Raw genomic sequence first — 10,167 nt, forward strand, 5'->3', positions numbered from 1 at the left:
GTTAATCATTTATATGAATGGGTAATCTGCAGAGTTCATGCAAGGCCTGCAAACTATATTAATTACTAGAAACCTAATTAGAAATCAACAGAGTCAAAGGATCAGTGTTACTTCCATACGGTACCATCTGGTACAATGGGTCTGGATAGCTCAGCAAAACTCCCCACTGCATTCTGTGGAGCTTTAACCTGAATATGTGTTGCCAGAGAGGGCAAGTTTATGCTGATGTATGAGCTAGTTGTAAAGCATTTTTAGGGTCATCCTAAATGACAGCATCTGAGTCCCTGTATTTCTAGTTGTTATTTCAAAAGTTAGTTCAGAAATGAGCATTTACTCAGCAGTTTTCTTTTTGAATGCAATACCAGCGCAGTCATCATTTGCCTTTCCACATCCAAAAATACCCTAAATCCATACATGGGCTAATGAAAAAAGTCCCCAAACAAGCAAACATGAAAACATGTCTGCCATAAAATGGTTTAATTAAAGATAGTAAGTGTGTGTATTGTAATTTGCTTTGTTAATTACTACTCCAATGTAACAAGGCACGTCCAGAGTGGAAAAAGTGAAATTCCATAGATGACACAAACATGGCAGACTGTGGCTTCCACTACCTCTGGTGTGCGTGCATGGAAATGGTAATATAATTTTACCAACTGATTTGCTCTTTCAGCATGAGGCCACTTTGAAAATTTTGACCAAAACATTTCAGTCCTGTTTGAGACCATGCTAGCCAAACAAAAAATCAGGTCTTTGAAAACTTGACTTGTATGGTTTCAAATCCAGACCTTTCCAACCATTTTTATTCAAGGACACATAAAATACAGCCTTCTTTCAATATACAATGTTTGGTCAATTTAATTTTCAAAGGAACTTAATGGTTAGTCTTATTTCATCATTTAGATTCACTGACTGGCTTTTGGAACCGAGATCAGCCATGCTAAGTAAAATTCAGTAGCTTTAGTTTTGTCCCTGTTTGGGTCCAGTTCTCTCTGGTTAATTCCCAGATTTCCATTGGGAATGAGACAGCTGTGTAATCCACCTAGTCTCTCCAAACTTCTCTCAAGAGCTGTGGTAACTGTAATGCTTTTCCATTGAACAGCCAATTGTGTTACAACCTGTTACCTTTCCAGTGAGTATTTGCTGATCTTGTCAGTGTGTATTTAGTACAGGTGAACACCAGAGTTGGGCACTTCCCTCTTCAGAGTGTCCTGCAACTCAGGAAGCAACTAGAGCACCTACCCTGCAACCAAGCAAAGGGCTGAGGATTGGAAAACAAATTTGAACTTCCAAGGAGTGCTACAGCTTAAAGGACGTTCTGCATACTCAGGTGATGATTACAGTGACACTGATAGACAGCTTTGCCCATTCCCTTCTCTTGTTATTTTTCAGTTTCTTGTGAGTGGACCCAAAGGCAAGATCCTGTGTGTTTCTAAGCCAACTGTGTCACTGTAGAGTCTGGTCATTGTTTCTAATCCCAGGATTCTCGGACACTGCTTCTTGTTCAAGCTCATTCTTGAGATTAGCAGCCTACCAGTCCCAGACATCCCAACCCATCCATCAGACCACCCTTTGCTTACCTATGCTGCCAGTTGTGGGCATGCTACTCTTCTAGTTTAAACCTTCTGGGGGAAACATGGAAGGAAGTGAGGTTTAGCTAAAGAATTTGGTATGTCTGAACACAGATTTCATTTTGGAAAAAGACAGGTGATCTGTGATAAAGAAGCCATTTGCCAAGTTCTATATCAGTCCAGCTCATTTCATTACACAGAAATAAGTCCCCATTGAAGTGTATCTTGCTTCAGTGAACTTCATAAGGAGAAGAAATAAGGATTATCACTTTTCGACAGATTCCTCACGACAGACAGTGTTTAGAAACAGTGGATTAAAACCTGCTTACAGTCTAGTTTAGCAGGTTCTCTACTTATACAAATCCATTCCAGCATTGCATTTTGGTCAGCAACATAATTCTTGAACTGGTAGTAAAATTGTCTAGTACAATTTTTTGCCTTCCTTTTTTGAAGACCATAAATCCCATCAGCTGAGCCATGTCTGTCACTGGTTTTGTAAAAAGGGAACAAAGAAAGTCCTGACCCAAATCAGTGCTGACAAAATGTCTAGTGACTGTAAGGCTATATCTACCTTAGTGCATGGAGCTGATTCCACACTGATAACCCATTCTGGTACTTCAGGAGTTGTGAAAGGTGTGAAGTAGTTGACATTTCTTTTGAAATTAATTGAGAAAAGAGTCTCCTTGTTCTTAATTCAGCTTTAGAATAGTACATAAACTGTCAAAAACTGTTGGGTTTTTGGTAGTGTTCTTCCAGCTCCCTGTGGTCTGTGACAAAGCGATGCTTTCTTGGGGCATCCTATACCAGATGGGTCAAATCCCAATTTTGAGACTTCTGCACTGCTTGCTGTAGAGGTAACCCCAGGCAATAAGTCTGGGTAAGAATGGACAGAAGGTGGTGTTGACTCCAGCTCCATCTTTCACATTAGTGTATATCTGGTGTCAGTAGCTCAGGCTACAAACACCAGATACTGGGTAGGAGCTGTCAGGCTACAGTTATCCCCTTTGCACAGAGGAATCTGAGTGTCGGTGTTTCCCCACTCTCAGATTCCTCTCTGCAAAGGGGATAAAATGGGACTACACTGTCCTAAACCATCTTAGCTAACAGTGATACTAATTGACAGACCAAGGCCCAGATCAATTTGATGTACTCTACATTACTTAGTTCTATTCATAACTCATCTCCTACGTCCCTCTCTCTCCCTCCTTTGCTGCTCTGCCATTTTTCCTATTGGTGAAGACGACCAGCAGAAACAGGACTGCTGAGAGACATGCAGACCACTGCATGATTCAGAAATACACCCCTGCCTGATGCCTGAGAAATCCAGTCAAGAACAACTAGATCTTCTCTGGAGAGGGATCATTAAAACATCTTTATGAATTGTGGTTGTCACACTTCACTACAGCACACAGCAATCCTGCTTCTGTGCCAGAAACCAAAGGCTAGATGCCAGGGGTCTTGCAAAGTAGTGTGCTCTCTCTCCAAAGTTCCCTCGTTAGGTAAAACAGGAAAAAATAAATATATATCCTTATTATATTGCTGGTTTTGTTTCTACCTCAGGAAGTAATTTTTCCTGGTATTAAACTTTTTGTGGTTTTCCTGAAACGTGATTCACATGGACTAAAACAGCTGATGAAAAATGGATGCTAATGCAAGACTTGCTTTTAATTTATTCGGGCAACCCCATATCTGACAAAGCATTTCCTTCAGCCTCACCCAGACAATCTTGAAAAATCCCAGTAGAAGAACTTTTTTCAAGACTGTATCTGCTCATTACATTTCAAGTCACAGGCTTCTGTAGGCAGTTACAGACCAAGTGGAGTGAACACAAGCTGAAAATTATCTTTAAGCCTAGAATGCTCCTTTGATTCCTTGTCTGCGTGCACATGCAAAGATTTGGACAACCACATGAAAATTATTTTCAGGTTATTTTAGCTGGTCTCTCATTATTTTTTTTTAAAGGAAGTCCTAAAATTATTTTTAAAACCTAGGATTGGATTTTTTTTTTTTTTAAACAATGATGCTGGGTGTGATTTTCTTCTTTATAAAGAAGGTCCAGACAGCAACAAAATAGCCATGATAGCATTTACAACAAAAATATTTAAAGAGTCACAGTCACTTTAAAAACAATTAAAAAATAATCCCACATTAGATACTATATATGTATTTTGCATTACATTATAAAAAAATAGTTTGTTTTCTGTAAAGACATGCTGAACTATAGCAGAATTACATCCCTTTGCTAATGATAACACTTCTCTGGGAGCAATTTTCAATAGGAACAGGACCATTTTCTCCAGGTTTAGGCACTGTATTAGCATTTGAGAGAGGACGAGGGGCAATTTTTTGTTGTTACAGCCAGCACTTCATGAACTTTCGGCAGGTGAACAAGGGATTAACAAACATCAACCCTGACGTCCCATCAGCTGACATGGATATTAGAAGAAACTAACCACTCCCTGACATTTTAAAATCTGCCATTTACTAGGCATTCGTTCTGAGAGTTAACTCACTGACAGCGAGAATTAAAGAGTAAATTGCCGGCTTCAGCAGTATAACCATCTGATCCCTGTGTTAGCCTCACAATATGCTTAACAGGATTTCCATCTTCTAGCTCGCCCCAATCCAATCGGATACACAGTTCTGGGATAACACAGTTCTGGGGTAACTGCTTGTCAATGGTCAGAAGTATGGCCTTTCTAAAAATCAGTATAAATAGGTAACACAATGCGCGAGAGCTAGGCAATTGTTAACCTTCGCTCATATTTCTTGTTGGAACAGGAAGATTTTAAGTGAATGCATCAAGCATCTTAAAAGCTAACAACAGCTTAGCAGGTTAAATGTGAAATAGGTTTATCAGATCAGTGTAGTGCTCTTCTTGTAATTATGTTTTTACAGCCTGGTTAGGGGATGGTATTGGAGAAGGGCTTGTGATGTCAGAGTGGGTAGGGCTTAGAAGCAGGGATGAAGGCTGATCAAGATAAGTTCAATTTGTATTTAAGGTAAAGTCAGCGTTAGTTAAGGCAGTTTTTGACATGTTAATCTTGATGTGTTTTAAAAGCTGCCAATCACATTACTGAGGCAGCTTGAAAGGAAGACTTACAGTGAAGGCACATACTCTTGGATGTTCATGGTGTCTTCATTTTACCCAAAACTAAGGTCTTCACAATAGATGTAAGTATACATGAAATAAAAGTAAAAAGTACTAGTTGTTAATGTAAATGGTGATGCAACATCTGCTTAAGCAATACCAAGAGGTGTAAGATTTTGATAGGAAAGACTTATCTCACGATAGAAACAGCGCAGATCAAAGCAGACTTCTTCGTGTTTTTTTTCTTTAAGAGCAGCACTGGACTGCAGAGAGTAAAGTTAGGAATAGGCAAAGGTGATACAGAAGAAGTAAAGTATGTGATTAACTATGTTCTGATTTATCAGCAATCTGCTATATGTATTCTTATGGGTAAATAATCCTGCATATTCAGGTGGAAATGCTGTATTTTTTATGGCGTAAGCTTGATCATTTTGGAAACATTTAAAGATCTATTTCACAAATGGAGGATTTTACTTTGGGAAGGCTTGTCATTGCATATTCAGTGTTTTTCTAGAAAACTTTGGATACAGATTGAGTTGCTTAATGTACATGCACAAATGTTTCACTGTCTTGTCTAACCGTAACAAAATATTCTTAAAAGCTAACTGGTTGTTAATACATATAGCTTAATCTTTGTGCTAATTTATCTTTTTAAAGTACAATAAAAAAACCTCAATATTTTACAGATACTTCCTGGAGCAGTGGATTTTCTAAATCAGTGTGCAGTCAGAATTAATCAAGGCTATCATCACACAGATATATTTGGCTGTTTTAGTCCGAGTTACCTATGTTAGATTTACCTAATTAAAATTTTGCTTGTGTGTGTAGCCATTGTAACAAACCCCAGTGCTAGCAGCTTTGTGGAACACCAATGTATGCAGTGTGATATATTTTGTAAAAATACTATCATAACATTATGAGGGTTCCTTACATCTTGTTATTATCTGAATATGTGGGTGGAATTAACTGTAGACTGAGAAAGGCTTGGGCACTATTATATTGCCTTTGCAGCTGAAATTTCAAGGTCCTCAGTTACAGATTATGTGAATTTCCATATCTCCCTGATGCCCCAGAGATACAGAAAGAGTGAGAGAGGCAATCCTGACTCGAGTAATTTTATCATGGTCTGATCCTGCAAACTGGAGCTGAAAATGTTCAGTCTGTTCAAGATGCTGATTTCTGAGTCTGTTTACAGGATCAGGTGTGCAGTTGCACGTGTTAATCTCACAAGGGGAAAAAGTTTGTATTAAAACTTGTGACTTCATATACGAGTTTAGAAAATAACAGCGGTTTTAGTGTCTGATATCTGTGACTTACATATATTTTAACATACCTGCACATATTTTTTAAGATGAGTGTGTGCTGTCTTTTGCTTTGTAATAAAGCAAGCTAACCTGAAACGATTCATGATAAAAACCCACACCATCTTGTTTTACCTTAGTGGTGTAAGACACATCAGATGCAGTTTTCTGTTTTATCAGAGGATTTTGGGAAGTCCAAGTGATAGTGCTGCAATATTTAATATCCTAACTGAAAAGGGAAGGTACTGAGGATTCAGTACAAGTTTTCTAGATTCAAAATCTTAGCCAGTGAAGTTAAAGAGTTGTTAAATAAAAATAGTTTTAAATAGCCTTCCTAAAACTCATTCCTCTTTCCACTGCCTGGTTTCTTTTGGCCCTGTTAGTGTTGTCATTTGCACTAGTATTTCATGTTAAAGTGAGACACAAATCCCACTAAAATTCAACTGCATTTCATTTGGAAATACCAGCCTTGCTCTTCAATCGTCAGAAAGCTTTCCATCCCAGGACTTCCATTTCCAGTATTTAAAAATTAAAAAAAACTTCTTTTTGTGCTTTAAAAGTAAAAATGATTAAAAAGTAAAAAATACAGAGTTTCGTTTCCCTTTAACTGATCCCACTTATGCCACATTTTGCAATCTTTAGGCTTCTAAGAGAATCAAAGCCAAGAGGATAATGTTTTAAATGTCATCCCTAATTATGAAGTAAATCCGCAAGGAAAACAAATTACATCATGCTTATATCTCTGTGTATATAACCGATGTAATAGTGAGACCCATCCCTTGTAAACAGCTTCTCCATGTACCAGTTTGTCAGGATGCAGGGTGGGTGTACAATGTTACACACGTGGGTGTACAATGTTACACACGTGGGTGTGTGCACACTTGCTCTGCTACAACCACTATTTTCATTAGTTCTTGATTAGTTATTTTACTTAGTTTTTTAAAAAGGATAGTTAAAGCACTCAGCATGATCCCAGCTGGAGACTTTGGGTGCTGCCACAAATACAAATGAACAATATTAGTGCTATGGTTCTGCAGAAACCAGTCCTGTGCTTACAGCACTGAGCTGAGAGGGAGAAGCACTAAGCACAATTCGCACCTCAGCTGCTTACTGTTCTGTATCTCTATGCCTCCGACACCATATCAAATGGCAGGACTGCTTCTTTTTCCTCCACCGTCTGCCTGTCTCACCTAGCAGGCTTGGAGGGCTCTTGCTGTGTGTTTGTGTTCAGCACAGTGCATCTCCACCTTTGGTTTTAGTCAATGCATTAAGCTGACTGTTGCCTTAGCAGCACACAGGAATAACAGTTTCCCTGTGCCCCTAGTCATTCCGGTGGGAACGAGATGAATGAACTCCTATTATGAGCCTAATTTAGTTCCTGAAGGATTGAATTTGCCCATACTAGGCCTTAATTTCTTCCCGAGACCAGTGTGTTTGAAAGAAATATGAGTGACTTGCTGCTTGCAATCTTAACAATTAGCTAGCTCAAAAATGGTGAAACATCCATGTCTTCATGTCAGCGTAAAGGCATGCAATGCAAACTCTACTGGCTGACACACACAGTATAAATATAGTTATTTTCCTTTCTTTAGGGAATGTATCAGTCTCAATCCAGTTTTAGGATTACACTCTAATCTCAGTCTCTGAGCACTCTGTGCCCACGTATCTAGGATTAGAATTTAGCCCTACAGCCCCTCCAATGGTACCTTACCCCAATTAAGAAGACATATTTCATGCTCCTGTATGACATAATGTTGGTATAACTGCTTTCTTGCTTTCCAAAAGTCATTTATTTTGCTTACTGTGGGTTCTTGAATAAGGACAGTCTCTAGTTTTATGACTCTTAGCATAGGTTTAGGGCAAGAACCTTTGATACTACAGTTAATAGCATTAGCGTATTAATAATACTGGAATATTTATCTATTTTGTAAGACAGCATCTGATTTCTCAAGTAATCAGGAGAGCTTTTTCTAAAACGGGAGACAATGGGAATGAAAATGAGATTATGCATGAGTTTCTTCATATATTTCACTCATAAGCATGTATACATGTTTATATTATATGTTTAACTGATTTCTCCAACACAGATTTACCTGAGCATTTTAAACAATATTTAGTTTCTTCCAAAAAATCTGTGGATCCACTGCAAAGGTATACTGAACTTTGCTTTTAAAAAATGCTAATTCTATGTGTTTGATATAAATAAAAGCAGTATTAGTTAATGAAGTCTTAATACATTTAACTAAAAAAAAAAGTCTTCCAACAAGTCTATATTATACATAAGACAATACTGTATTTTGCCAATGCAATTAATAATATAAATATGCAGACTGCTACAGACATTTTGAAACTGCATATAGCATGATTAGATTTGCAAATGCTTCTGGTTCATGAAGTTCGTGTCTTGCCACTTCTCATCTAATAAATTGAGACAGAATTAGTACTGGGTGAGTGGTTCTGCCTGCTGCCAAGAAGGGTTTGCTAAGGGTAAGACTCTAAAGGTAGAGATTAACTTGTCTTCATCCCTGTAATGTGCTGTACAGCCAGGATTTGGGCAATAGGATCAGAGTAGAGCCATATATGAATGTAACACTGGACAGCTGGTGTGTATGAATTTATATGAACCCTGATGCAAGGTTTTGAGCTACTCTCAAACCCCAGCTAATATATGTATCAGAAGTATACTTTCCCTGTTCCCTCGGAGATCTTTTTTTACTGATGTTGATTTCTAATATGCTAGTTGTTATGAAAATAGTATGAACTTTAAGTACCCTAAATTTGACCTGCAAGTCAGAACCCCAGCTAAGTAACCGAAAAAGGTGTTTTTCCAAATGGAATAACATAGGTTAGTCAGGTTCAGTATCTCCTCCTGACACAGGGTTACATACAAGTCTTTATATTAGGTTATTAGGCTAACTATTTATCCCACCTGATCAATTCAATATCTCCCTGAACAGGAAATTCAGGGAAATAAACAAGTAAGTTAATGCAGATAACATATACATACAAAATGTGTCCTTTAAGTTAAACTTAAACCATACTGATATTTTGACATTCAACTCTGGAAAGTAGATTAGAATTCTGGTGAAAATAACATGTCAACATTTTTACCACAAATACCAGAGTTATTTTTATGTATCTGAGAAGAAATCCAAGATAAGTTAGATAGGATTGACTGGCACACCAATGAAAAAAACAGAATGATTTCATGAAGCAACTCCAGTGAAAACCTCATTAAGGAATCAAACCCTCCTTTTGGCTCATGATGATTCAAAAACTGGGTCAGTGGAAGCGGTAAACTACAGCTTTAGTGGAAGAAGATACCAATGAACTTTCAAGTCATATTATTCCATGATTTTTTCAATACTGTATCTTTTCCATGTCAAACCAACAGACCACCTAGTCTACCTTTGCAAGGAGAAGTTGCTTATGTGATGCATGTTGCCTGAAGCTATGAATGTTGCCTGAATTGATGCTCTGTGAATCTTGGTCATCTAATGGATAATAATCTATCAATAAATATGGATCAACTCCACTGTGGATGCTGCTGTATTCGGTACCCTACATTCAGTGAAAATGCCAGCATTTAAAAGAAAACCTCACTTCTTAAAAGAAAGATTTTAAGAAAGTTCTTAAATAGTTTCTGCTTCAGCTCTGAAAGGAAGCTATGTGAGAGACTACCTGTCAACAGTCAGTATAACATACTTCACATCCAACACAAAACCCAGCCTTGTTTTGGGAACTGCACAGACTATACAGAGAACACCACAGGGATACTGGTGCTACTGGTTTCTAACCACAGTTACTGCCGCTTAGCTGTTGATAGATGTCCGTTAGAACAGGCAGGGTATATGGGATCCCACATGCAGCTGGTGGATTTGGGTCAGAATAGATAGGTCTTTTCCCACTAGGTTTTCCATGATTCTACACTTTAAAGTTGTATCAAATAATTTTAGTCACAGGTGTGATTTTAGGGAGGAGTGGAGGGAGGAGTGTTACTACAACAGTAAAAGTGTAGAAGTTCTAGGTAGGCCTGATAAAGAAAAGTGTCTTTTACTTGTATGTCTCTTTCCCACACAGGGACAGCTTCCCCAGAATAAAGTGCATTCACAACTGTGATTAAAACAGGGGATTGAGGCATTCTAGCAGTTCCTAAAAAAAACAAAAGTGGTACAGCTTGTCAGTCATCTGACAGACAAAACTTTGT

Source organism: Mycteria americana, chromosome 7 (assembly GCF_035582795.1).
Source record: "Mycteria americana isolate JAX WOST 10 ecotype Jacksonville Zoo and Gardens chromosome 7, USCA_MyAme_1.0, whole genome shotgun sequence".
NCBI classification, from domain to species: domain Eukaryota; kingdom Metazoa; phylum Chordata; class Aves; order Ciconiiformes; family Ciconiidae; genus Mycteria; species Mycteria americana.